Genomic DNA, 26,840 nt, shown 5'->3' on the forward strand with positions numbered 1-26,840 from the left:
CACGCCGATCTTAGTTTCCTCAAGGCGAGCATAAAACGAGTTTTCTCGCAGTCTGTCCTCGAGTTCGGCGGGAAAATCGGATCGGTTAGGTATGTTTACCGAGCACTTCACAACCTAGAATTATGAGGGAAGAGATTCTCTTTCTCCATTCTTGATTATTTATCCCGACTAACACACGTGCATGAGTGACGGAAAAGTAAATCACGCAAATGATACTTTTATAGAAGAATAGAGTTCATATCAGATCGATAGTGTTTACGGAGTAACGGAATAACAATGAAATATTTCTGCGAGACGGAAGATTTTTACTTCGCACTCCATCGACTTTGCGTTCTTTTTCGTGAGGTAGCTGGGACAATATTAATATACGAGATCGCGATGTCGTCGTGGAACAGTTTCTCTGCGAATCGATGACACGGAAAGAATACCGAGCGCGGAGGAAGAGAAAAAGAACGAGAACCGTATTTCACCCCATATTTGCTGTCGATATGAAAACATACCGGCGACGTGTGTAACGTCGTGCGCACAAAGGGCATCGAAAAATCTCCCTACGTGCGTTTGCGCTGCTGAAATTTCGAAGAGTAGCGCTTTGCAAGATTTATCTACATCTGGTAGAAGCCCGCCAACGCGGACATTTCATTCGGTATGGAGCACGTTGCAGCAACACGTAACTTACGCTACGTGACTGCAAAAGGGTGCGCACTGTGCTTTAAACTTGTCTTTTTGATCAAATCACTGAATTTTTGACGCGGGAAATTAAACCCTCGTGTAAGTGTAAAACCGAGAAATCGCAGACCTCGAAAATATTTAAATGTATTTAAATGCGTTTGCTTTCGCTTATTTCCGTGATATGATTTTTCATCCAGTTGTTATGCAATTGTTTCCGCGAAATAATCTTTTTATCTTTTAAACATAATTGATACTTGGAAACAGGAAGAAAATTTCTGGGGAAACGATATTTCAATTATTGTTGAAAACTTTTATCACTTCTCTCTTAACATACACTGCCACAAAATACAGAGATATTATGATACGTATCTCTTTCCTATAAATTTAAGAAAAGTGCATTTTTATGAAAGTTTTTTCATGCTTCTTTAAACATCTTTCGAGCAATTTTAACTGTATTTTGGTATACATTTGTATTCGGTGCGTCTTTGTTTCATTCTATATAACATTTTATGTATATTTGAAACCTATACTGCATATGCAGTTTCTCTTAAAATTAATATTTTGTAAGAAGACGATATGTTTTTTTTTTAATTCTAAAGCTCTTTTACATTCTGAACTATTAGTGTGAGAACATTCTGAACTTTATTTCGTTGAGTCTTTTATTCGTTATACTTTGAAATAATGTTTCGAGAGTTCATGCTATGCAAGTACCTAAAGCCACAGGATTATACTATTGTCTTCGATATTCCATTTACAATGACATTATGAAAATAAGAATATATTTTTCCGATACGCAAGTTTTTTTGCTTGCCTCTCTGTACGATGCGCAACAAAGGATAAGCGGAAGTCAAAGAGTGGACCATCATGGACAGTATGAAAGAATTTAATCCTCTCTTTTCCGCTATCCTCCTTATCGAGCGTCTGTTAATATGATACAGACAAAGCATCATACCTTGAACCACGTAAAAATTCGAAGCAATAATGCAATAATACTCTTGTATTGTGATGTAACAGATTTCATAAAGTTATTTATCACAAACATTTGCGTTAAATCAAATCTTGTTAATCTAAAAAATGCATGAAGATATCTTTCCAGGTAAAATGTCGAGGGCAAATATAAAATATATAAATATAATATAAAATAATTTCTAGATAGAATATAGTTAATAATTTTACAGAAAAATTGAAAAATTATAGAGAAATAGTTGCAATTTCTTTACTGAAAATTTTACACAGATTTATGCGATTAATTTAAAAAATGCAAACAATGTGCAGTTTATATTTTACATGTTCAGTAAAACAAACATCGAACACAGCGCGAGAAAATGGAGTTTTCGCGAGGCAACAAGAGAAAGCTGTACGAGGCGCAGCCAGCGGTTGTTCCAATTCGAGTTAAAATCTATGCGATATACCACGCGCGCGCGCGATTAACTCTCGAAGCGAGCGAAAGGGAGGGACGTGCCGTTTCACGAGCCCATTATCTCGAGTCATCCGTGCCCGACGACAAAGGGTCGCCTCGATGCCGGAAATTAAAGAGCCTGTCGTCGAGCGACCAAGAGACAGAGATGGAAAGAGAGAGAACGAGAGAGGGTGGGAGGGAGGGAGGGAGGGAATGAGTGAGTGAGTGAGAAAGAATGTAAGAGAGGAGAACTGAGCTCGTGATTCCGCTAATAAGGCTTCGCCGGCAAAGTACACATCGACCCCGGATCTTATCAGAACTTGCAAGGGTTCCTGGATGATCGAGCTGTCTCGGATTACGCCCCTCTGACATCGATCTAAGTCGGCCCGTAAATAATCGTTGTTGTTGTTGTTGTTGTTGTTGTTGTTGTTGCCGCGGCTTGCAACCAACGATGACTCGCGTCGATCACGCCTTTGTTTTATTTCCGGCAGAGTATGATTCTCGGTCGGTTGCTTGCCATTAACGATTGTGAAACCCGTGCGGATGCGGGGCAGGATCTTTTTAATATAACTCTCTCGCGTGTCTTTACACCGAACAAGAATTCTAGACGCTTCTCTTCACAAAATGAAAGGGAGAAGCGTGGTTATCTGACTATATTCGGCTTCCCTTTAGAAGCCAGCCTTTTGTTTGGGATAAAATGACGTTTAAATGAATAGGTTCCTTAAAATTGGTGTTTAAAAAATGTTTTTAGACCGATGATAAATAACGATGTTTAGAGTAACTTAGGTCTTTTGGTAGAATCCATAGAAAACGTGGGAAAGTTTAACGAAAAAATAAAATTGTGCTTACAGGATATTAATTCTAACTGTATCGTATATGCGTATATGCGTATGGGAGATAGCAGAAAATATAGCCTGTAACAATAATAAACATTTCTTTTGTTAGAATTAAATGAGGGGATATCAAATTCCGATAATGTACCATTTTTTAATTTTGTATTATATAAATCGTTGACGTTGTTCTCTTTAATGCATCTCATGGATGACTTATCGACTGCCATATCTAAACATTAAATCTTGATGTAAATTTATTAAAATTGTCTGAACTCACACACGAACAAGAACAAATTGCACGAATTTTTGCAAACGCGCGGGCAAAGATAATCATTTCGTTCGTAAAATATTTTTCTGTATATGGTTGCGAGATAAAACTTTTTATTATATAATTTATCAATATCTATGAATGAAAAAATATTTTTGTATACACATATATGTATACAAAAAGATATGGATATAATGTACCACGTACACTGAGAAAACAAATTTGTTAATCCAAAAAAATATTTAGTCCGATACAAGCAACTAAACATGTTAGTTAGTTAATTAAGCATCGGATAAAAAATATACTAATCTTATATACAAACTGACTCAAACAGCTCCTCCTTACCCTATAAAACAAATTCTGACAATGCCCGCGTGTACGATGAGAACTATCGAAATTTTCATATTAGGTACCGAGCATCATCGATTTAAGCAAATTTTTCATGAGAACGGCCCGCCAACCTTAACGAATACATTTCGCCCATTATAACCCGCGGCACGAACTGTAAGAATGGCACTTTCAGATCGGATACAATGGTCTATCGTAGGGCGTGCCGTGTCTGTGAAACGAGTTTTCAACTCGCTCCCGAACTCGTTTTCATAGCATATTACATTATAGTATAACTTATATTCATGCATATCTAGCGTTCGCTTTCATTTTATTATTATCACTTACACTACTTCATCCAAGTTAAAATTAACCCTATTTTTTATCCTTTTCCTCGTACTTTACTGTTTCAGTTTTTGCCATTTACTACATTGTCTGAAGTTATATATTTTTCTACTAAAATCCCCAATTACGTATGATGTGAATACCTTACAATTTACATGATATTTATTATGAATTCTTATACTATCAAGAGGAAGTGAAAACGCCAAGAGTAATTATTTCCAAATCTCAAACACATGGATAGAGTTATTTTCCTGGGAGATTTACTTCTACGACGACATTTAACTTTCATAGTGATCCCACGCGGATGTCAATAAACGCCAACATTACGTCAAAGGAGAGTCTGCAATGATGGCAGAACTCTATAGAGAATACGATGGAGTATCATTTGCCTAACGAGCGCGATCGCGTATGCGAAGGAAACTTCCTTGAAGCGTTCTTCGTTACCATTGAAGAGTTCTCAATGTTGATGCCTCGAAGTTCGATGTTACCTATAATCTTGCATTAAAAGTTCACCGACGTGTTAGATAACTCTGTATATATAACCTACATTTTAGAATACATTAATCGATAACGTTAGATGGAAATAGCAGCTGCATGCGTGGCAACTCTAGCTCCTTCAACATATCGAAATACATTAAAAGTTGGAGTGTAAAAAGGAAGTGCAAATCTCGCTGCGTTGATGTAGTCTCTTCTCATACGAGGTATCGTAGTTAGTAACAATAAAGAAACCGATGTATGGCGTATTATTTAACTCCTAAGTAAAAATCAGAGTAGCTTTACGAATTTAATCTTCTATAACTTAAAACGATTTTGAGAATAAAAAATATATGTAAATATATATATATATCTATATATATATGTATATAATGTTATTCAGTGATCGACTTTTAATTATCTATAATTAACCCTGTATACATATATAACTTAAGTTATCAGATATACAATAAATATTCATGTAAAAGTTTTAGATCAGTTTTTTAAATAAAAATATAATTCTACATATATATTTTTAAAAAATCTGTGTAAGCAGTGTGCAGATATAGTTTCGGTATTGAGGACTAAAGTTGTCATTGATCATCTAGTACGTAGGAAGGCGGGAATTAAAATATCTAAGTCCGGAAGATTTCAAGATGTGAGCACGTAATAGTTATGAATCTTAGTTATGTACTAAAAATCTTTAGATTTAAGAACCACAACGGATCTCATAAGAGGGGGGAATAAAGGATGTCCAACTTTAAATATTTGACGGAGAAATAATCAATTCAATGTTCGTTAAATGCAGTTCCGCAAATTCACTTACAGAGATTATTCTCTCCGCTTTTATGTAACAATTTAAATGAGGCATGAAAACGATTAACTTTAACGTTATGTATGAATATAACGCGACGATTGGGTATGACAACGTGACGCGGTACAACTCGCCTCTTTTGGCCGCAGATTATTCCGATGTTCGATTATGCTCGACAGGACTCGCGAAACGTATTGAAAGTCCAACGAACCATTGTGCGATCCTGATGACATTGCCGACCGATTACAATGTTCTGTCAGCGATTTTCGGGCCGCCATTAACCTGCCGGAAAGTCCGCGCTGCTGTTAACACGGTCGGATGAATCGGGCGGCGCGTCAAACGCAGATCGTACAAGTATGGCAAACACGTTCGCGCGTGTGCGCGCTCGCCTCCGTAATTGAATTATCGGACAAGCCACTGTAGTCCATATGTCGAATGATGATCCCGACGATCGTCGAATGCGCTAACGTGGTCGCGCCACATTCTCGGGACTCGGAACGTTATGTTTTAATCATGGTGAATTAATTATAGTCCCTTTGTGTTTGTTAAATCATATTAGATTACCAAATTCATGTTACATTTAACTTTTACACGAAGCCGCATATTGATCTGAGATCCATATTTTTATATAATCGTTGTTTAAGTTTTGTCTCATAAGTATTGTCACTTAGCTATAAATGTTTCACATCCCGTACATTGGATCTGACATTATAAATGTGTTTCAGAAATTATAATAAATTGTAGTAATTTAAAAAATTGTGTTAGGGGAATATTCCTTCTATATTTTAACTAATATACAATATTGAATTTTTTTATATAATGTACAAAATAAATACCAGAAATATTATATGAATATTGCTTCATCATCGAGCATCACAATTATGACTAAAATAAAATATGAGAAAATGTTCTTATTGGTTATTTTGGAAATTTTATACAAATGTTAAAAGCTTCCAACATTCTCTATATCGGTTTATTATTACGCGATAAAATATAAAAGAAAATTCAATGAATTCAAGATAAAATAAAATTCACGCGAAATGATTCGCGATAATATATTATAAATGAAGTAGTATGATTTACATTCGATGCAAATGAATTGGTAGTATCATGTATTATGTATTTACTTCGAAGGGCGCGGTACAGCCAAAATGCAGATATATGAAAAAGACGTGACGTTGTACATTTCATAAAGTCATACACGGATTTCTCACTTTCGAATGTCGCCAGTAGCATAAAGCGCTTTACGATAAATTCTCGCGGTTTCGGACCATCGCGTACACAAGTATAAACGATAGTGCGGACGTGCATATGCAAAGACGCGCCCGTAGAATGTGCTGAAGATGTTGATTTGTGCTCTTTCTGCCACGAGTGGAATACGAAATTTGCTCGTTCAAAATAAAGCAATTTTGGACGAATCTTTGTCTCAATGTAAACCGTTAGGATTCGATTTTTACTCGTATTTCATATGTATAGGATTTTATCTTGCACACATATACGGACAATTCTGTAAAAAAATATATAATTTACAAATATTTTAATTTGTATTGCAACTTATAATTTTTCAATTACTAGTCTTTGTATACGCAAACGCTATAGGTATACATTTATCTATGATTAAAAACTCTAATTTTCTTCTTGTTTCTTACCGTACATGCGATAGTTCATTGTCACGAAAACAAATCGTGCGACATGTAATTGTTCTAAAGGTGATAAGGTTTACCGAACCACGCGCTAATTTCGAGCCGGCAGTTCCATAATCGGCCGACCGTGGTGGGCCAAGTTTACACAATCCGTACATGCGGCTTCCTCTCAAGAAACTTTCCAATTTCGCAACATTGCGAGGATGGGCCGTAGCCCGTAGCCCGGAGCGCGTGCTACAGAACTCTACAGATACGTCCTGCCGAGCTTAATCCTACTTTTCTCTGCACCCCGTCGCGCTTTCTAGAATAGGTAGGTTCTCCGATGCACCCCGTCGCGTCCGAGGGCGTCGTTGCAGTATCCACGCGTCCTGTAATATTGGCTGTATATCACGATTATACCCGGAAGGCCGTCCGATATGTCGCGTTTTCCATGATACTACATATCCCCTTCGACGGTTTTATGCACGCCGTTAGCGAAGCGACGGTCCATTTTCCCTCGCACGCTCCTTTTTCCACTAGAACCGGAGAGCATTTCTTATCGCAACGATGCACAGCGTGCCCCACAATCGTGATCTCTGTCTAATTTTGAGTATACTTTTTTGCTGCGAATCGTGTGACTTGCCCGAAAAATAATGATAACTGAAGCGGAAAAATCTTAGAACTGAGTGAACTACTGAAAAAGCAATTATTTTAATTTTTATTTATGTGATTCTTTCTAAATTATGCAAATCTGAAAATTACATTATTGATCTGCTGCTTCCTAATTAGTTCAATAACAATTTAATTCTCTTTTTCTCTCCATGCTTATAAATATTTTTTAAGCATTATATTTAATTATATTGGACATAATAATTGGACAATAACTTACAATTTTGAATTATAATAATTTTAATCGAGATTTCATATATACATACATAAATGTCCTAAAATCCACGAATATCCATAAATTTTGTAGCCAAAAATAAAATTATTGTAGGAGACGGAAAGAATTAACGAAGTCGAACTCGGATCCTTCGTTCACACGCCTAGCACTTATATATTAGGCTGCTACCCCACGACTGCTCCACTACTACGCTAATTTCTCCGATCCCCCATCAATACCGGCCCTACGGCCCTAAATCCCCTACATTATTAATGTCCAATTATTATGACCAATATAATTAAACATAATAAAATGACAAAACCATTTACTAGTAAAATATAATGTTTAAAAAATGAATATCCATAAGCATGGGGAGAAAAAGATAATTAAATTGTAAAACTAAAACAATAATTCTTCCTAATTCTGATTGAAATAAATAATTACTGAACGGCGCTTAAAGTAATCATTTAAAACAATATTATAAAAATGTATGATGCATTAGAAATCATAATTTCTCAAAAACACGTGATCGATTTTTTGAAACTGCTTATATGCTGCATTATACAGATTTATTCAGACCTGAACAACGTTATTGAGGTGACGACTTATACTCCGCGCTGATATTCCCTGGCACGTCCGGAAGGAAAAGACCGAAACGCATCGAGCGGCATATTCAATCCCGCGATAGCGGAACGCGGATAATGCGCTGGAAAATCGGGCCTGCACCAGCACAAACCGATCGGAAAAACGTACTTCCGATGACGAAATATGAGGGTTGTTTGGGGGTATCCGATATCGTTGGTTGAGAAACAATGCAGCGTGGACGCAATAAAATAATTTTCACACGGCGCGCTATGTCAAAAACGCAACTGCGTTTGCGGGGCTTATCGGATCGCAATGAAAAACGTAAATGATGCGCGAGCTGCGAACGGATTTTGGATGAGTCATGAGAAAAAAGTTTCGGAACTTTTTTAAAGAGATAATATGGCTCGGCAATGTGGGTCACGGCGCAGTATTATTGCCCTGGATTATCTTTTTATACACACCACGGGAGATACAGCCATTAAATTTAATATATCGCCCGCTCATGTTTCCTCTTTTTCTCTTTTTTTTCTCCGCGCCAACTTATCGACTGTCGCGTCGAACTTGAGGCATGATGCTGTAAGAAAGACAAACGGGAAAAAGAAACGTTTATTAATATTTTATAATTCAGTGGTTTTAAAAAATATACGATAATTTTAATCATATAAACAGTGTTGGAATATTAATACATAGATAGTTACAAATAGAAACGCGAACGTTTACAATACAGTAGCTCAAAAATTTATATCATTTTTAATTTAATTTTAATTTAATTGGAAATATAAAACTGTTTAAAATAAAGTTTCTTTGGTGTATAAGATGATATCTTATATCGCATCAAGGCCATCAAGCAAGTGCAAGTCCGAACAAAAATACGATCGTATAAACGATTGAACAAACAACTTGCTTCAATGAGTACGAACACTAGGAACGGCACTGCCAACACGGTAGCAGTTCATTCACATTCGTTCGCGCTCGCTTGCTTGGTCAATACTGTTATTCTGCAATCTCCATTATTTTTTTGTGGCGTGTAATCTGCTTGGATTACATTATCGCGGATCTATAACATCAACAAATATTGCGCTGTTTTGGCCATCGTTATACGTTCAATATATATACCGTTCTCACCCACGAAACCCGTGGAAATAGGAGCGGATGCATGCATGCAGCATGAATGTGCAACGATGCGGCAGCTGTGAAGGATGAAGTAATGCAACGGCGATAGAGCGCGGCGTGCAGCAGGATATGTGGCGGCCACGATGTGCCGTGCATACAGGTTTTCATGCGATAAGAAACCTACATTTTAGTCGTGATTGAATGCAACCGCTGCCTCGAGTTAAAGGAAACATGGTAGCTACCACGTACGCGTGTATACATACAAGTGTGCGTGTGTGCTGGGTAAGGTGCGGGTGGTGGATGCATCTCTCGCAGGTACACGGACGCAACTGCAGGTCTATTTGCATCTTCTCGAAAATTGGATACGCTTTACAGAGCGCGCGCGAGCTTAAACCGTGGCCTCGGAAGCTTTCCTAGCACGCCGACGATATATAAAGTATCATGAGAAACGCGTCTCACGGAGCACAAATCGAATCTTGTGGTCGGTTATGAAATAGGGCGCATCGGAAACGCGGAATAACATACTAGAACGATGTTTAACGTTTCGCACCGCTGACGGATAGCAGCACCATCCGCCGCGGTTAGAGTAAGATCCACTCGAATTTCATAACTCGTTATTTGACTTCCACGATTAACTACAATAAGCACAAAGAGATTTCATCCTAATAATTATATAATGTAATAATTATAATGTACCTCTTAATACACATGAATAGTACACACATAAGCGATTATTACATTTCTAGTACTTTGTACTGTTAGTTGTTTTTGTCGTCTTTTCAATTTTATAATTTTTTAACGGGAACGGTTCTTACGTTTTTTTTTTCAAACTAAGCACAAAGCCAACGAAAGTTTGCGTAGTCTGCATATAACGGCACAGTGTCAATGCGGTGCGTAAGATAAATAAAGAGGAAAAGGCAGGAGAAGGTAGTAGTTCTCAACGGTTGGTACATTGTAGAGAAATGGAGAGGGAATTCTTTGGCGTATCCCCCTCTGTGCCGGAGAAGCGGCAACGGATGAATCGGCCTCACGTACATATACACACAGCACTGCACAGCTCTCGCTGAGCATTTCGACGCCGACTATGAAGGGAAATTCCGCCGGTTTCTTTTGACTGGAACAAGCGGTCCGTAATAGAGTTGTTGTTCCATACAGCGTATATGCATTGTTTTGAGAGACGCTCTTGACGCGTACGATAAGTTCGCGGTGAAACTCTCGGTTAGGTTGACAGGCGCAAGTAAAAAAAAAAACGCGAAAAATTCTTAATAATGTCATTTCTCATTTTTGTGCGCGGTTGCTGACAAGTGCTTTTTAAAAGGCACTATATGCGAGAAATAGATGCGAGAAATAGAATTTCCGAACTCAATTTTATATTTTACTGAAAAAGGCTAACCTCCATCTATGCGGTAACAATAGATCCTATTTCTGTCCTATTTGTTTCTATCGTTATTATTGGACTGCATATTTTAAAATATGATTAAAGATTTCGAGTATTGTTTCGTCATTAAAATTTATTAAAGATTCTTTTCTTTTATACTATCAAAAACGAGAAAGAGAGAGAGAGAGAGAGAGAGGCAAAGAGAAAATTATTTATTTTACTTTGTTGTTATTATTTTCAATATAATGAAATCGGTGGCTGTTCTTATAAATATTTGCTACAAATATAATATGTATAAATAATGAATTTGTAATATAATTTTATCAAATGATATTTCGCTGAAACAGCAGATGTAATTATTCCTAGGGAAATGATAAATATACGATAAAATACAGTTGACCTCCGTATAACACGAGAGATACGTTTTGTATTACATGAATCCGTGTTTATACGTCATATAGATTATACATATATGGATTATGTACGCATATGAAAATACATTTACAAAATACGTTTACAAAAGATGTAAAAGTTTATTGTAAAAAACGGAAAATAAATATTAAAGATGTAACAGTAAAATATTTGTTATTTCACTTTAAAACAAGCAAATGTTAAAATTTATCCGTCGTGTTATACGAATCCGTGTTATAAGTGGGTCTATTGTATACATCCTTTTTTAAAACAACCTTATAATTATTTTTATTTATTCCAGAATGCAACACAAGATAGGACAATTTATATTATCACTTATCACAATTAAAAAAATTGAACACGGATATGAATTGCCATGCTCAATTTTTCATCGATAAATTTGCATAAATTTATTCAGCGATCGTTACTTTGCTGAAGTAAGCTCTCGATCGACTCGGTCTTTAAATCAAAGGTTTACACAAAGCTTAGGCGAGTACGGGCGCCGTACTCTGCTCAGTGTTCATACCAGTCTACAGGGGCGTATAATCATTTTACATCCGCACGGCTCCATTTTGCTAATGCTGTGCTAGTTTATGACGTAATGTATGGTAAGCTGCGCAATTATTGGCCCCCGGATCAGTCGCCGTTCTTCTTCTCGCTACCCTCTGCAGCGGAGTGCAGATGTTTTCCAGGCTAATTCGATGCAGTTACCCAATTTTCTCGGTCAATTCTCGCATCGCATTTGTTTTACATTCCTTCCTTTTTGTGAGTAAGTATTTTTTAAATACTCTATAAGGTTCATGACATTGCATCTTAACGATTCGGCACGATTATGCGATATACTAGTTTAGAATTTCATAAAATAATGAATTACCATTAACAAATTTAATGAACTGAATAAAATTTTTCGTAATTCACGTAATTGTGAAAAGCGTGATAGAATATTAATTGAGAGTAATGACAAATTATTGAATATAAATCAGTGTTTAATAAAAGAAAGGTTTATATGCGAGTAGAAATTGATACTATATTTATTTCACTTATGTGCATTGTACAATTTACACATGAAGTAGAAAACTGTGTTTTTTACGACTACGTGTAAACTGCATTCTTTCAACACACACATTCTATATAATAATTATATATTCTAATATAATATTAATATTAATGTAATAATTGGATAAAATTAGATTGCTTCAAAATTTATTTAAAAAACAGGAAGCTAAAAGTACAGATTAATGGAATATCGTATATATGTGTTGCAAAAGATATTGTTTTGCTTGGTTTGTTTTGTACGCGTTCGTGTTTGACGTTCGCCAGTTAATCATCAACTCGCAAGTCAATTAATGCGATTAATTCCTGCGCCAGCTAAACGCCTCTTCCTGCATGACACTTCGTCATCAGCACTCGCACTCGGAGCTTCGCGTCCTACCGGAACGCATCGTCATTCATGCGCCCGATAGAATGGGCGCAGGAAATATGGAATTTCAGATGTCGATTTTACACGCGGCAGATTCAGTCGCGGTGTCAAAACCTATTCATGCTTACGCGTAAGCGAGCGGCATCGACTGGGGTGGTGCCGGGAGGGGTAGGGCGATTCTTCAAAAGGATTTCGCCCTGGGAAATCAAACGGAGTCTCTGAAATAAATTCACGTCCCTCGCCTAGTAGAGACCGAATTTTTTTCTTTTTTCCTTTTCTTGCTTTTTTCCTCTTTGGCGTCCAGCGAGCATGAAGCCAGTCGACAGACGTCTGATTGCACTTTGCGTTAACTTGCGAAAGAGACGTTGATTACGAAAGCCTTTAGTTTATCTAAATTTATCGCGCTAATATATTTTTTACACAGTGATAATATAACGAATAATTACACGATGAATCTTTGTACCGATGTATTATTTTCTATTTCATTTATTAATTAATATCGTGTAAAAAACCATATTAATTAATGCGCAACATAAATACAAAGAATGATAAATATAAAAAAAAATTAATCGAAATAAGTGTGCGTGTGAAAATTTTTGCTAATGTAATTTAATATTAACTAAAAATGTCTAGTATTATAAGAGATTACCCGGAAGCTCATAACGAACTGTACAAATTCAGTCGGACCAAACATAAAATTTAAGAGGAAAAGCATCCTCTCTTCAATCGAATTAAGCTCTCGACAATCACGAATTTTACATTCATGAATGTTTTCGAGAACATAATCCATGCCAATGTGGAGGATTCATTGAAATGGTCTTCTACGCGTTTTATGACTCTCTGTCGGACTCGCTATATAGAATGCTTTTCTCAGAGTGGATTTAATAAATCTATGCCGCTAGTTTACACATTCGAGCTTAAGCTAAAAATTTATATTTGGCAATACTTAATATGTTAAATGCATATTAACTCGAGAAAAAAGTTTTAGTTTTTTTCAGTGTTCGCTATAAATAATATTGTATATGTACCGAATTATAATAAAATTGGATGGAATAGTTCATATCATTGACTAAAAATAAGATAATAATTTTCTTATATTTATTATAAATTTAAGAAAACAGTTTTTTATTTTACTGATCTTAAAATTGTTATAAAATACTGATTATTAATTTTGTCCATAGATTTTCATTGCATTGCCATTTTTGTAAAGATTTCAGTGACCCATGTTATAATAAAGAAAAGAAGTAAAGGAGAGAAATATTTGTAAAGTTTATACTTTTTAAAAGATCTACAACTGTATAGGAAAATATGAGCATGCTTCTGCGCGATCAATTAATTCTTGAAACCTTAGAACAACATGTGTTTCTTACTTTGAAACTACTTTACTAACGATACATCACTTGAATCATCGATCACTTGTGTTAAGAAACACTTCTGTTAAAGATTCTTTTTGCTTAAAAGTCAATATACCGCAGAATATATCGAGTTATAAATAAACTGAACAAGGTGAAGTATACAAAGTAACCCTCAAAAATTAAATATAGATAAATTAGATATGGTGATATCGATCAAAGTTGCATTTACGTAAAAATCCGTCTGACATTTCGGCTTTTAAACTCCTTTTTACTTTTCTAATACTTTTTTCTAGTTCTAGTCTAAAGATTGCGTTATGCGGTATATATATATATATATATATATATATATATATATATATACCTCGATATATATATCTCGGTTTAACAGATTATAATTAACTAATTATAGTTACACGCGTGCTTTATATATCTGACAACTTTTTCTACCAAAATTGTTTAAGTAGAAAAAAACGTATGAGATCAGACGGGAAGACGTTCTTGGATATACATATATTTATATGAATTTTGGTCATCACGCTAATCAGAGGAATATAGATGTTTAACAAAAGGTTCTGTAATAATCTGTAAAAATAAAAATCACTTGTTAGAACTTGCAGGATGCTGAAATTTGAGGACCACTGCTGTATCACTGCGTTGACACGTTCTTAACTCACCGAGAAGTCGCCGTTGCGACGCGCGCGCACCGATACTTTCGAACTTCGGGGCTCTTAACGACGAGTATTTTTATACTGTCATAACCTCGGATAACAAGTTCCCAGTTTCGCCGAGAGCCGTAGCTATAATTCAATGTTGGAGGCTGGCGGGGGCCGTCTCTCGAGGCTCTATATCAACTTCCTGGACAGCCTAACTCCTACCCCGCCTACCCACCCGTCTGTACCCCCTTCGCGCCGTCCGCACGCGGCGCATGTTCGGGAGAGGGCACGGTTTACCCCTTCATACATACGTAAGACACGGCCGACCACTGAGATTACGACGTTCTTTTATTTATAACGTCTCACGGTGGTGCATGTTATGGACGACACGACTGGGGATTCGACTTCGAGAACGCGCCGCATTGTCTTTCGCCAGTCGATACGACGAACGCGAATAAAAATATGATCAATCGTTAACGCTGTCTCGTTAACTATCTACGGAATCGAAGCAATTGCGTATCTCAGAATTGCGTCGTTGTTCTATGGCTAGAGGTTATTTTATAACTTGGTGGAGACTTTTGCATACACTTTTTTTCGTTCTACTTAAATTTTCATATATATTCTATTTAAATTTACTTTTAAATTTGATCAATATGTAAATTTATCTTGAATATTCAAAGATACTTCTAATCGCATAAAAATAAAAGTATTAGGCGAAAGGATAATACATGCACCAAGGGATATGTGTATCTTATATGCATACATCAAGATAATTACTGTCAATGCAGGATAAATTATCACATACCTATAACATTCTTAATCGAAGCCCATGGTTAAATCTTGTCTCTAGCTAGATTGGAACATTACACAATTGAGGAGGTAGCCAGGTGATTGGGTAATTGGATCTGTCACGTTCTACCTTGTTACACAATCCGTTAGCCATTAAACAATGACAGGCTTGTATTTCTTCCGGACACCATTAAGATCGAGAAAGCGACAGTTTTCTCTTTGTAAGATTCGCCCACGTTTGACCTTTTTTTTTTCTCGCAAAGCAATTATCGCGATCGTTCCAAAGGAAGCCGTACGTTATCGTCGCCTGTGAGCATAAGTGAGCAGGTCGTGGTTAAAAGACGAAGCCCGCGTGAAGACACGCCCTATACATTTGATCCGCGCTTATAAACCATTTATTTGTCGGTGAAGATATTGCGGTACGTCAAAAAGAGATACGTGAGAGCAGTCAATTTCTCAGACTCCACGCGGCCACACCGTTACGTTGAAATGTGATCGGGCTTATCTTCATGATGTACGAGATGCAAACACTCATTACATCCGCCGGTACGGGGAAAGGTTCACCCAGGGGGAAAAAATATACGGCATCGCTCAGAGATTCAACGTAAAAGGAAACCTCTCATTTGCAAATTGCATAAGTTTTCTGATGAAAGGTTTTCCCGTCAGATCTTTTAAGGTCGCGTTTTACAAATGGTTACATTATGTAATTGTTTGAATAAAGAGGAAAAATTTGTCAGTATTTATGTCCATATTTTTAGCGCGCATGTGGCGCTTAATACAGTTTTCTGAATCGTTTCTTATTAACATTAATATTTTGTTGGTCGTGTGGGCACAGCAAAACGGTGAACGCTTTGGAGAAACGTAATTTATTCGTCAATACCTCTAATACGTTTTTTTAAAATAAAAAGACAATGTTATCAGTGAAAGACGTGTTAACTGCACGACTTCAATATATCAGACTAAATTTCAGAATAATAAATAAACGTCAGGATTAGTCAGTTACATTTTAGTGTTAAATATGATAAGAGCCAAAATATCATATTTTCTAGCAACAAGAGCTTCACTGAAACCGCTAATGTTGTTGTTGACTTACAACAACAATGTTCACAAATTTTACCCTAAACTTATCTCCAAAGTTGCAGCATAATTTATACAGCGCGACGTATCTTGACACAAAATTAGGTGTAACATGCAGCGCTATGAAATTACGGGATTTAGCGAAAACCGCATGTTGTAACGGGTACAGTATAAAATACGTTTATATTACAAAAATATATTACTGTATTAGTCGTCAAGTTGAATAAGAGCAAAAAAAATATCATCGCGTTTTTCAATTTTCAGATATTTTCATCGCTTTGTACGAATTGCATGAATTTAAAAAGCCAAAAGTACCTCGTGTAATTACTTTATCAATAAGTCTGATTGTTTCGCATGAAGTAGTAACGAAGTACACGCGATTAAAATCATACGATTCGTGTAACGTGGCATCGGGATCGCTTTACTTATTTATCGGGCTCCAGTGGAGCGGCCGGCGCGGTCCGCAGACGTCGGCGAATGGCTCGAAATTCGAAGGCTTTCGAGAAAATTGCGAGCACGAGCGCCGCGAGGGAAAAAGCTCGTCTCTATGCGACCGGGTCGCGACACGAAGTAGATGCGGCGGTGAAAAATTTGTCAGGCTCAAAGGCAACAGCGGGCAAAAGTTCCACGTACTTCGGCAATTTCCTCGACACTCGGACGGATACACGCATGGCATAGGCATCATCTATGCTCGCGAGATGAAACTTGAAGAAGTTTGAGGCCGCGACCAAGATTGTTGGTGCGGCGTGTTAAAGCGGATGGATACTTTTGTAAATCACGAAGCGAGTGTAAAATAACAGAACGCTCGATGGCTTTAACTCTAAACACTCTAAAAAAGACAAATGTTTGCCAAACACACGATAAATATAAACTTGTGACATTGTGTGTAGAACTTCACTGTACTTTGCTTGTTACAAAATGCGATCTCTCTTTTTCTCTGCAGGCATAAGTTATATTACGCAATTTATAATTAATATAGGCAAAAATGCGTGAACGTATATTTTTTGCAATTTAGTTGTTTTTGACCAATCCTTCAAAATTATCTTCAATTTTGTAACGGATTCGAATAACGTCGTGGAAAAAAAGTCTACTCACGTGGTATCTTTTTAAGCATCTCTCGATTTATTTACTCGCAACCTCTGCAATTGCAGACCTGCCCATTAAGCACGTACGAGGGCCAGAGTAACGACTGTAATAATACAAATTCTGGACATTCTGGCCGGGTGAAACGAATTTAAGCGGATTATACGGGACGGTAGCAGCGGCTGTACCGGAGTTTAAATACGGACCGAATCCTTTTTGCATCGTCGACCGACCTCGTAATATGAACATTTTACGCCACGCTTCGATTAATAATCTTTTTCGATAACATTTTGCTGGAACGATTATATCGTTGCATTACGTGCGAATTGGTTGCGTAAGTTTTTCGTCGATATACACTTTAATACGCAAATTCGTAACGCGGATTTGTTGCTTGTTCGGCAACACGTGATATTCGTCCGCACCGAACGCATGGACAACAAAGGTTGTTTGTTGTAGCGATTAAAAAAAATAGTTGCTCGGTTGCATGTACATACAAAAATATTTTCTTTAGCATTTGTTATATAGACAGCTTAGAAAATATAAAAAATATAAACAGAGTCAAAATTATTTGCCAAATTCTTCGATTGCAAAAATAAAGGAAAATAAAAATGTTTATTTATAATATTCAAACTAAAATTGAAGTTATTCTGAAAAAAACTGAATTGTTGTTTTTTCTGATAAATTTTGAGAAAAACTGAAATATTAAATCTAAAACGATAGGAATTTAAATCTGATTGTAAATAATTTGTGTACGTCTCGCATTGATATTACTAATATAATGTTAAAATATTAATTATCTTACTATGTGTTTTGATCTCGTTTAATGCTAGTTTACTTTAAATGCGATTTAATTCATCATTCGCTTAATTCACGTCGTCGCAACCAAAAATTTCGCACGTGACATCGTTATGCTTTCCAAGCGAGATTTCAAACCACCACAGACATGGTAACTATAATCAACTATATTCAATGTCATTATATAGTTACGTTATAAGGTAACATCGATTCTCTTGCGAGAGAATCCTCCGCAGGTAGCCTTTAGCCAGCTTTGTGTTGCGAGCAAGTGTAACGTCTCCTCGTTAACTACTAATTACGGTAGGCAATTTAGTAGTACGTCCGATCCTTATTACACGAATTCGTAAGCTTGGCAGCAGAAATTAATTAAGCAGCTTGAAATTCGTTACTATCGGTAATGATAGCAGATGAGTACGTGCTGGGCGACGTTGCCGTAGACATGCTGAATTTTCAAGACAAGAGACACCGTTGCAGTTTTATTATATACATGCGAATTTTATTTGTATTATTATAACAAAAACATCGTTTAATTTATTTAGGTATTCGAGTAACTTTTTTTAATGTTTTCAATTTAGCCTGGAATTTGTCACGTTTATTTGTTGTCTTTAACGGGAGACGTCAGGTAATGATAAAATACTCATGCATGACAATGTGTTTTTTTTTCGCCGCTTTAATGGACGGCACAAAGAGCTGTCTTCCTCGCTCTAACGTACTTTTCAATCCGGATAATCCTTCGCAATACGTATATACGTAATACGATGACTCTTGTATTTTTCCTTTCGCTTTTAAATTACCGGTGATTACATCCGTCGCCGTGATGGTGAGCTGAATGCTTCGTTATTACGTTTCAATTAGCAGGTTCTTGCGGTATTCGCGATTGGAATCAGTTATATTATTATGTGTATGTGTCGAGATGTGTGTCGAGTCATACGTTCCTCCCCATCATGTACGTGTTATATGTTTATATTTTCCCATTCGTCTACGTAACGAATCTCATAAAGACTGTAATGGATTTTTAGATTCCACAATAGTGTCATCTTGTCGATAATATCGGAAATAAAATCGAATGTTACACGCAACCATGTTACGGAATGAACAATATAACATCAAGAACAATTTCCCTGGCAGTGACAGCAATTTCGTACCAAAACTCTGCTGATAATTTGCTGAATAAATGCACGTGACATTATATTGAGATTAAGTAGTGAAGATAGAGTGAATAGTGAAGCATAGTGAAGGTAAAACAAAATTTTTTATATCTAATAATACTTACAAGATAATATTTATTATTTTCTTCAGTTAAATATTACGTTTAAAATAATAATTCTTTCTACTTTTCTTTATAATGCCAATTTGTCTTCAAAGTTATTTTACACTTTAAGGAGGGTTCATATTTTAGTCAAAATTATAATTAATTATAATAATTTGTTTTGATCATCGTATTAAACAAAATTGTTACTTATACAATCATCTTTGAATCGAATTTCGAGATGAACCTATAGACGCAAATAATGTATCTTTAAAGCAGAGCTTATAAAAAATAAAGACGTAATTATCACATATCTAAGTATTCACATTTTACAGACTCAAAAGCGTTCGTTTACTGTTCTAGACAGACTATAGACGAGATTTTTTATCTAAAAGATGCGCGGCGTGCATAGTAAAATTGGTAATATGAAAGTGCCGGTCGTGAATTCGATGCTGAAGTAAAACCCTCTATATTTTTTGCGGCTTTTGCGACGAAGTGAATTACGAAATACACGAAACACTCGTATCGTGTAGAATATTTTTTCGTTTTGAAGGAGAGTGCGCCCGCGGTAATGTATCGAAACGCCCGCGCGGAAACCTATTAGCAGCTGCACTTCGCGGGAAAGAAGAAGGGAAAAAAGAACGCATAGGGATAGGGGGTTGTAAATGACGATTTACGATCACACGCGAGCGTCGTAAATGCATGCGCGGGACAGTACGTGGTCTTTTCCGTAACGAAACGCGGCGCGAGTACGTCCATCCTTTGGTATCTCGGCTGATAATAAAAATGCAAGACGGGGGGCGTATTCTAGCAGAAAATGTATGTATGCTACGCGCTAAGCTGCTCGTAAATAATAGTCGGGGATTTCGCGGGTGCCGCAGATAAGCGAGAGCGAAGCGATCCCTCGCGCTAATTTAATCTCGCTTTATCCCGAGTGTTTTAATACTGTGTTTAAATTTAATGGACCCGGGTCATTTAATTTTTCCGGGACGAGCGCTTCCGCCTGACGATAACGCTAATACGTATTTATTAATACGCTTTTGCCCGTAAGGCAATCTATAAAGAGTGTAATTAAAGGATCTTGCATCAGTAGAATCAGACAAATCTCTGTTATACATAATTAGCTTGTAATCGAATTATATCTACCTGCATAATAGTATAATTCGCATAATAGCATTCTAGTGATATATGAAGAAAATCCTTTACTAATATGACATAACGTTGTACACTAAGAACGTAGTGTAACGCTAACATATATGCTTATAGATGTTCGGAAGTTTCCTCTAGATGCTTGAAGTGATGCAGAATAGTCATGTGTAATTTAATGTGTATGAATACTAAGTATTATATAACTATGCCAATTACTTGAGCATGTCAGATATATGTTTCAGATAATGAGCGTAATTTATTCTTGTTAAAATTATCTATTAATTGCATCCAAGTGACAGACTAATGAGGCAATTTATAATTAATACTCTTTGATTATGCTGCAAGGAATGCAATTAAACACGTTATTGTTCTTTCTCTCCAGCTATAATTTTTTATCTTTTTACTAATTGTTCTAATTTTATTGCTATATGTATTAGATAATTACAAACATAACAAGCAATTTTGATTTAAAGATTTCATCCATTATATCTGTGTGTAGAATTCCATTATGTACAATTAAAATTCAATATATTAAAACAATTAGAAATATAAACAAGTCAAATTTTTGTAACCATGCAATTTGTATCATAATTTAAGATTTAAGGGATTAAAGAGAAAAATTTAAATCAAGCATGGCAACATGTGAGTTTCTGCATTTATTAATATTTGAAATTTTGTTGAGTATTATGAAAAATTTTTTTATTGGATTCAAATATAACATAAAAATTAATACAATTATGAGTTTAGAAATCGATGTATGCGCAGCATACAATTCTATTTTTCTATTTCTGCAACTGCTAAAAAGCGTCATTTATAGAAATACGAAAAATGTCATTTGTGAGTTTTCTCTTGAACACGAATAGTACTCTTCTACGTTAGCGTTTACAAGACAGGAAAGAAGACAGGGTGTATCCTCGGGTGGCTTTCTCACGCGGTGGGTCGCGGAATCGTTGCAGCGCGCACGTAAGCAGCGGCAGAACGTGTCATCGACTTACAGCCGTTGGCCGGGTCCGGCTTATGTAATATATAAAGCAGGACACGAGTTCGCGATATGAAGCCAGAAATCGTGCGCGTCAAGGCGTCTCGCCGTAGAATCCGCGCCCGTATCTGAAGTGATTTATGACGGTGAACGTGCAAGATTATGGAGATTTTCTCATCGGGACGTGCGTGTATTTATCTATCGAATAGTTGGCCGCATTACGAGAATATTGATTCTTTCAGCGATTTTTATGAATGGCATCGTATTCTTATTAAGCGCCAAGCTCCGAGCGCTTGACAATTTATGGCACGGTTATTTGCCCTTTAATTAAATTCGATCAATATCTCTGACTAAACATCAGTAACAGTCTGTTCGTGCGTAAGGGAAAATACAGCTGTATAATGGTCGGTTAAAGATTTTTTATTTCCGTACTTAATAATAATGACAGAATGAAAAAGATCTTCCTCGAAATAATACATAAGTGCTAAGCTTATCATTTCAGTCTAATAAAAATATTTGGATGATTAGATGGGATTAATTTTAATTCTACTTTCTGCGATATTTTTTGCCGTTGAGTTGTTGTTAGTTTTCAGTACCTACAGTTAGATTTAGCAGACTGAATTGTAATTAAACTCCTACAATATAATTGAATTAATTAGGATCGCAGGGAATAAAGACCGTGAGATGTTAGTTTGTAATTTCTAGGCAACTGTACGCCTGGAAATTTCGTTATGGTTAATTAAACTTCGTTGAAACAGACGTTGATGCATGTGCGCAAAATAGAATACATAATTCGCGTACGTTGTGCATCAAATTGAACAACAATGATCATCTGATGTGTTATTATTTTTAGACAAGTTCAGGTTATTTTTTAGGTAAATTTAAATAGTGCAAACTATGTTGATACATAGTAAGTAAAGCATAAAATAGATTCACTTCTTATTGTTTCTACGTAGTTATTATATTTTTTATGAAAAACTATATATATTATGTACAAGATGGTTCCGAGAAGTGGCGACAAACTTAAAAACCTGAGAGATCTCGTAAAATTCAATAACTTTTGTTAAGTAATGCATGTTCGGCGATATCCCTTTAAGGCGCTAAGCGTCGATATAACATTGTTAACGGTTACGTAATGATAATGAGGCTGGAGGGCACCATTTTGGATATTTCTTGCAATAAAAAATTAAAATTAAAATTGAAATACCAGATTTTTCATTTTAATCTAATATCTTATATAAATTAAGCATTCAACAAAAGGCTAAAAACTAACGCCTAAAACCTCAAGGAGACGTCGCCAGATATAAATTACTTAATCAAAGTTGTTCAGTTTGACTAAATTTATTTATCATTAAAAGTATCTCGCCAGACTTTCCGGAAATATCCTTTCCGGAACCGATTTTTTAATTATACGATTATTATATTTTTATATTTAGTCTATGTCGAAACTACTCATGTAGCTCACGGGATTTTCTTTCAAAAAATTGCTGTCTTCACGCGACACGCGAGTTACCCGAGAAAATGGAAATAGGAATCGTACGTACTGTGTAAACGCGCGGCGTTTACGCGGCGTCCGTATATATTGCGGATTCGCAACACCGGAATCTTGTGTAACCGTGTCGGCAGCGAAAATTACGTGTAACGGCTGTTTGAACTGCTACTGCTGAATTTGACCGCTTGTCAGCTACTTTCAATTACACGCTCTCCACACCGTGTTGCGAAACCTGTTTCGGTGTGAATTCAAGTGCAAAGCTATCGATTTACGGCTCGGTAAAGGGATTGGCACTTGAAGAAACGGGGAAGAGAAAATGAACACTTTTCATGCCTTTTGATGCCAATATTTTCTTTCGGTTTTTATTTTTGATATAAAGAAAAATTTTTTAACATGTTTTAAACCGCTCATTCTTACCTTTTAATTTACGTCGCGATTTTTGCATGTCGTTTATGAAAATATCGATCAAAATGTTAGCATAACATGCTATAAATCGCATCTATGAATCGATTGATTTTGGACCCGATACCTTTTCACGAAGGGAATATGAAAATATTAAAATATATTGACATGAATTTTTCATGAATTTTTTCATATTTCGTGTGTTTTTCATGAATCATACAATATTTATAACGCAATCTCTTTGTCCGCAACTTAATTTCAGCTTTATTTTGCAGAATTACATGTACAGAAAAGAAGAATATTCTTGATTTGAAAATATCTTTCATTTTAATGTGGAAATTTTGAAATTTTATTATATTGCGTTAAACTTGAGTGAAGTCATTTTATATAGTTCAATCAAGAAAAAAAGTTGAAATAAAAAGTTGAAATTCTTATAAGAAGATTATGGATTGTATAATACGAGTATATAAGTTTTGATTTGACACTTTTTTTCTGTGTAAAATCCGGATTGTCTGAGTTTAGGTGTCAAGATATTTGCACGGTAAAAACATGCCAAAAAAGATACGGCAATCGAATTTTCATTAAAGACGAACCAATTACGAATCGATCAAAGATTCCGTCGATGTAGCTTTCTAGGATGGATTTTCGAGCAACTTGTATAAAATTGCGCATTGGATCGAATCGAAACGAGCTCCCCCGGCCCAGACTGTCTCTCTATAATTACAGAGACTAACGACGCGATTTTGTGCGTGTCGGTGAAAAGCGATGTTCCCGCTCGTGCAACTTCGCAAGATTGATTTTCTGCAATTAGAGGACGGTCTTAACGAGTTTCTGTTGAAACGGAATACTTTTTACCGACCATATCGCGTACATCTCGCGATGACGTTTCGCATGTCTTAATGGATTCCCCGAGTTTTAATATTTTAAAAAGATCGCGATCCTCTTGCTTATGTCTGGTTAATCAACGATACCTGTCGAAGAGCTGCTTGACATGTATTAGAGAAGAAAGCGGTTTAAGAAGGGAGGAAACTTTTTGAAGTCCGTCCTCTTTATTAAAAGCCTGATATTTCCTTCCGGCTATTTGATCCAGAGGCAGGGAATGTGTAACGTTCTCCTCTCAAAAGCGAGCTCATAAACGACGACAAAAAATGACGAACGACCTGAATAACAAACCGCTCAAAGGGGATATATTTAATAAGTAAAGCGGATCACCATCTTTCTTTCTCGCAGTTTAAGACGCGATTTTCAGGCTAATTAAAAGCTCTCATGACTATATCGTGATCCCGGTTAATTGCACGGTATTGTAATTACGCGTTGCACGCGACGCGCTGCGTCTGGAAGCGGATTATATTAAAAATGCGTCAAAGAGCAGCGCGAGTCATGTGTTAATTAATTCGCGTTTGACCCGTTATTGTGAATTAGATTCATTCAAGCCTCGATCGAGTTTTTTTACACTGACAATAATGAGTTACAATAGCATGCGATCTACTATTATTTCTAATCGAATTGCCACTGCCTTTTCGACGCTAATATAATACACGTCGGTCGATTTCATTGCTTGCTTGTTTCACAAAATTTGCAACGGATTTATATTTTGCCGAATAAGAATTAGCGTGGCGTTTGTGTTACAGGATAGAAAGTTTCATTGATACGTAACGCGTCAAATATTGAATATCTCGCGTGAGAGTATCAGTCCCAACGTTAATCGAAAGCGCTCGTTAAATTTCGCGCTGTAATTGCTGCAAATAGTTTCTAACGCTTCTCCGAATCGTCGTTTGTCGATTATGCGCTCTTACGAGAAAGCCACATGCTCGCGACTCATTCGCATATATGTCAATCAAGCCGGCGTTGAACTCACATTAGCGTTAAATGCATACGCGTCACGCGAATACGCGGCTGTATCTGTGCATCATCACCGATCATGCAAGTATTTCCGCGCCCGTTAACAATTAATTAAATGCGAGAGCAATAAAATCTGCGTACAAATCGGATCGATATGCGAATGGCAAGTTAATGAAATGAATCTGACCATCAAGTGAATGAAAGAAATAATCCTTATAATCCGTCGTGAACAAGAAGCTTTTTACGCAAGTCCAGTTTATTTCTAATTATTCTGATTTAACACATTGTAATTACTAATAACTGGGATATATTCATAACATACAGTCTTCGGTATATTAATAAATCAGCGCAATTAATGTTCAAAAACCACTTTTTTCTATTACCTTCTTATCTCTTAAGTGCTTAGGTGACTTGGATGTTTTATTACGTTTTATTTTTCGATGCCGTTATTAATTCATTTTTCCTGAGACTCCGTTCACTGCTTTCTTTTTCTCCAATTCTTTTTGTCCGGCATGCTGCGAAAAAGATAGGCAGCGCGCGTTATCTGTCGCGGAATACCGCGTCCGGGCTACCAGGCTAGTTGCAAAGTGGTGAAATCATGTCTCCCTTGACAAACGGCGAAACAATCGCCGCGAGTGTTTGCACGTCGCACTCAATTACGTTCTCGAGCCAATATGCGCGGACGATGCGAAGCGAGACGAGTGCTTTTGTTCCGTCTGCGCGTCTCTGTGTACGTACGCATCTCTGATACGTGCCACATTCTGCCGCGCTCTGATTGTAAGGATTTGCGCCGTGTCGCCGTAATTATGGGGCCACCAGGTGACGATTGTACGCTAGTTTTCAATTCTGCTCGGTCGATACTAGGGTGCCGTCCGGCGAATACGAAGCAAACGAGTCGGCTTTTTTTTTAATTATTCAAGCTGGCGCATGGCGTCATGAAATGCCGCCGATGGTGGCCACGCAATCTCATAGTCCTCGCGCCGTCGTCGTCGTCGTCGTTGTTGTTGTTGTTTTTGTTGTCATGTTCATTGTCGTAGTCGTAGTCTTAGTCGTCGTCGTCGTCGTCGTCGTCGTCGTCGTCGTAGCACGATTAAAGCGCGTACGGGGTAAATCCTCGCACGTGTTTCCGCGCATTAGCACGTATGCCATCTCCTGGTACGTGGTCCCGAGAGCGGTGCATTCGTACCCGAGCAGCCACCACCCGCGCAATTATCCTGGATCACTGACTATGAACCGACAATTAGCGGCGCGAGCCGACTGAACGCGACCGCGATGTTTCCAAACTCGGCATCCGCGAGCTCGCCGCACAGGTATTTCCGCAAGTTGGAAGTAGTGGGACCCTGGTGCGGTTCGGTCGAACTGACATAATCTTTGCCCGCGTAATTACTTTGGATCGCTATGAGGGACAACCAGAGCTGCGCGAGTGAGCAAACG

General features: G+C 36.9%; 1 protein-coding gene and 1 long non-coding RNA gene across 4 annotated transcripts in view; one reads left to right on the forward strand and one right to left on the reverse strand.

Moving 5' to 3' along the window:
• The window catches only part of Dpr1 (defective proboscis extension response 1), a 337,775-nt gene that overhangs the window by 308,744 nt on the left and 2,191 nt on the right, over positions 1-26,840 (reverse strand). The window lies entirely within an intron of this gene.
• Positions 19,114-26,840, forward strand: part of LOC139814123 (uncharacterized) — a 173,205-nt gene continuing 165,478 nt past the window's right edge. The window contains exons 1-2 of the long non-coding RNA XR_011732339.1: positions 19,114-19,239; positions 19,313-19,531. This is a non-coding gene — a long non-coding RNA (uncharacterized lncRNA). The remainder of the gene's footprint in view (positions 19,240-19,312; positions 19,532-26,840) is intronic.

The sequence above is a fragment of the Temnothorax longispinosus genome, chromosome 6 (assembly GCF_030848805.1).
Source record: "Temnothorax longispinosus isolate EJ_2023e chromosome 6, Tlon_JGU_v1, whole genome shotgun sequence".
NCBI lineage: Eukaryota > Metazoa > Arthropoda > Insecta > Hymenoptera > Formicidae > Temnothorax > Temnothorax longispinosus.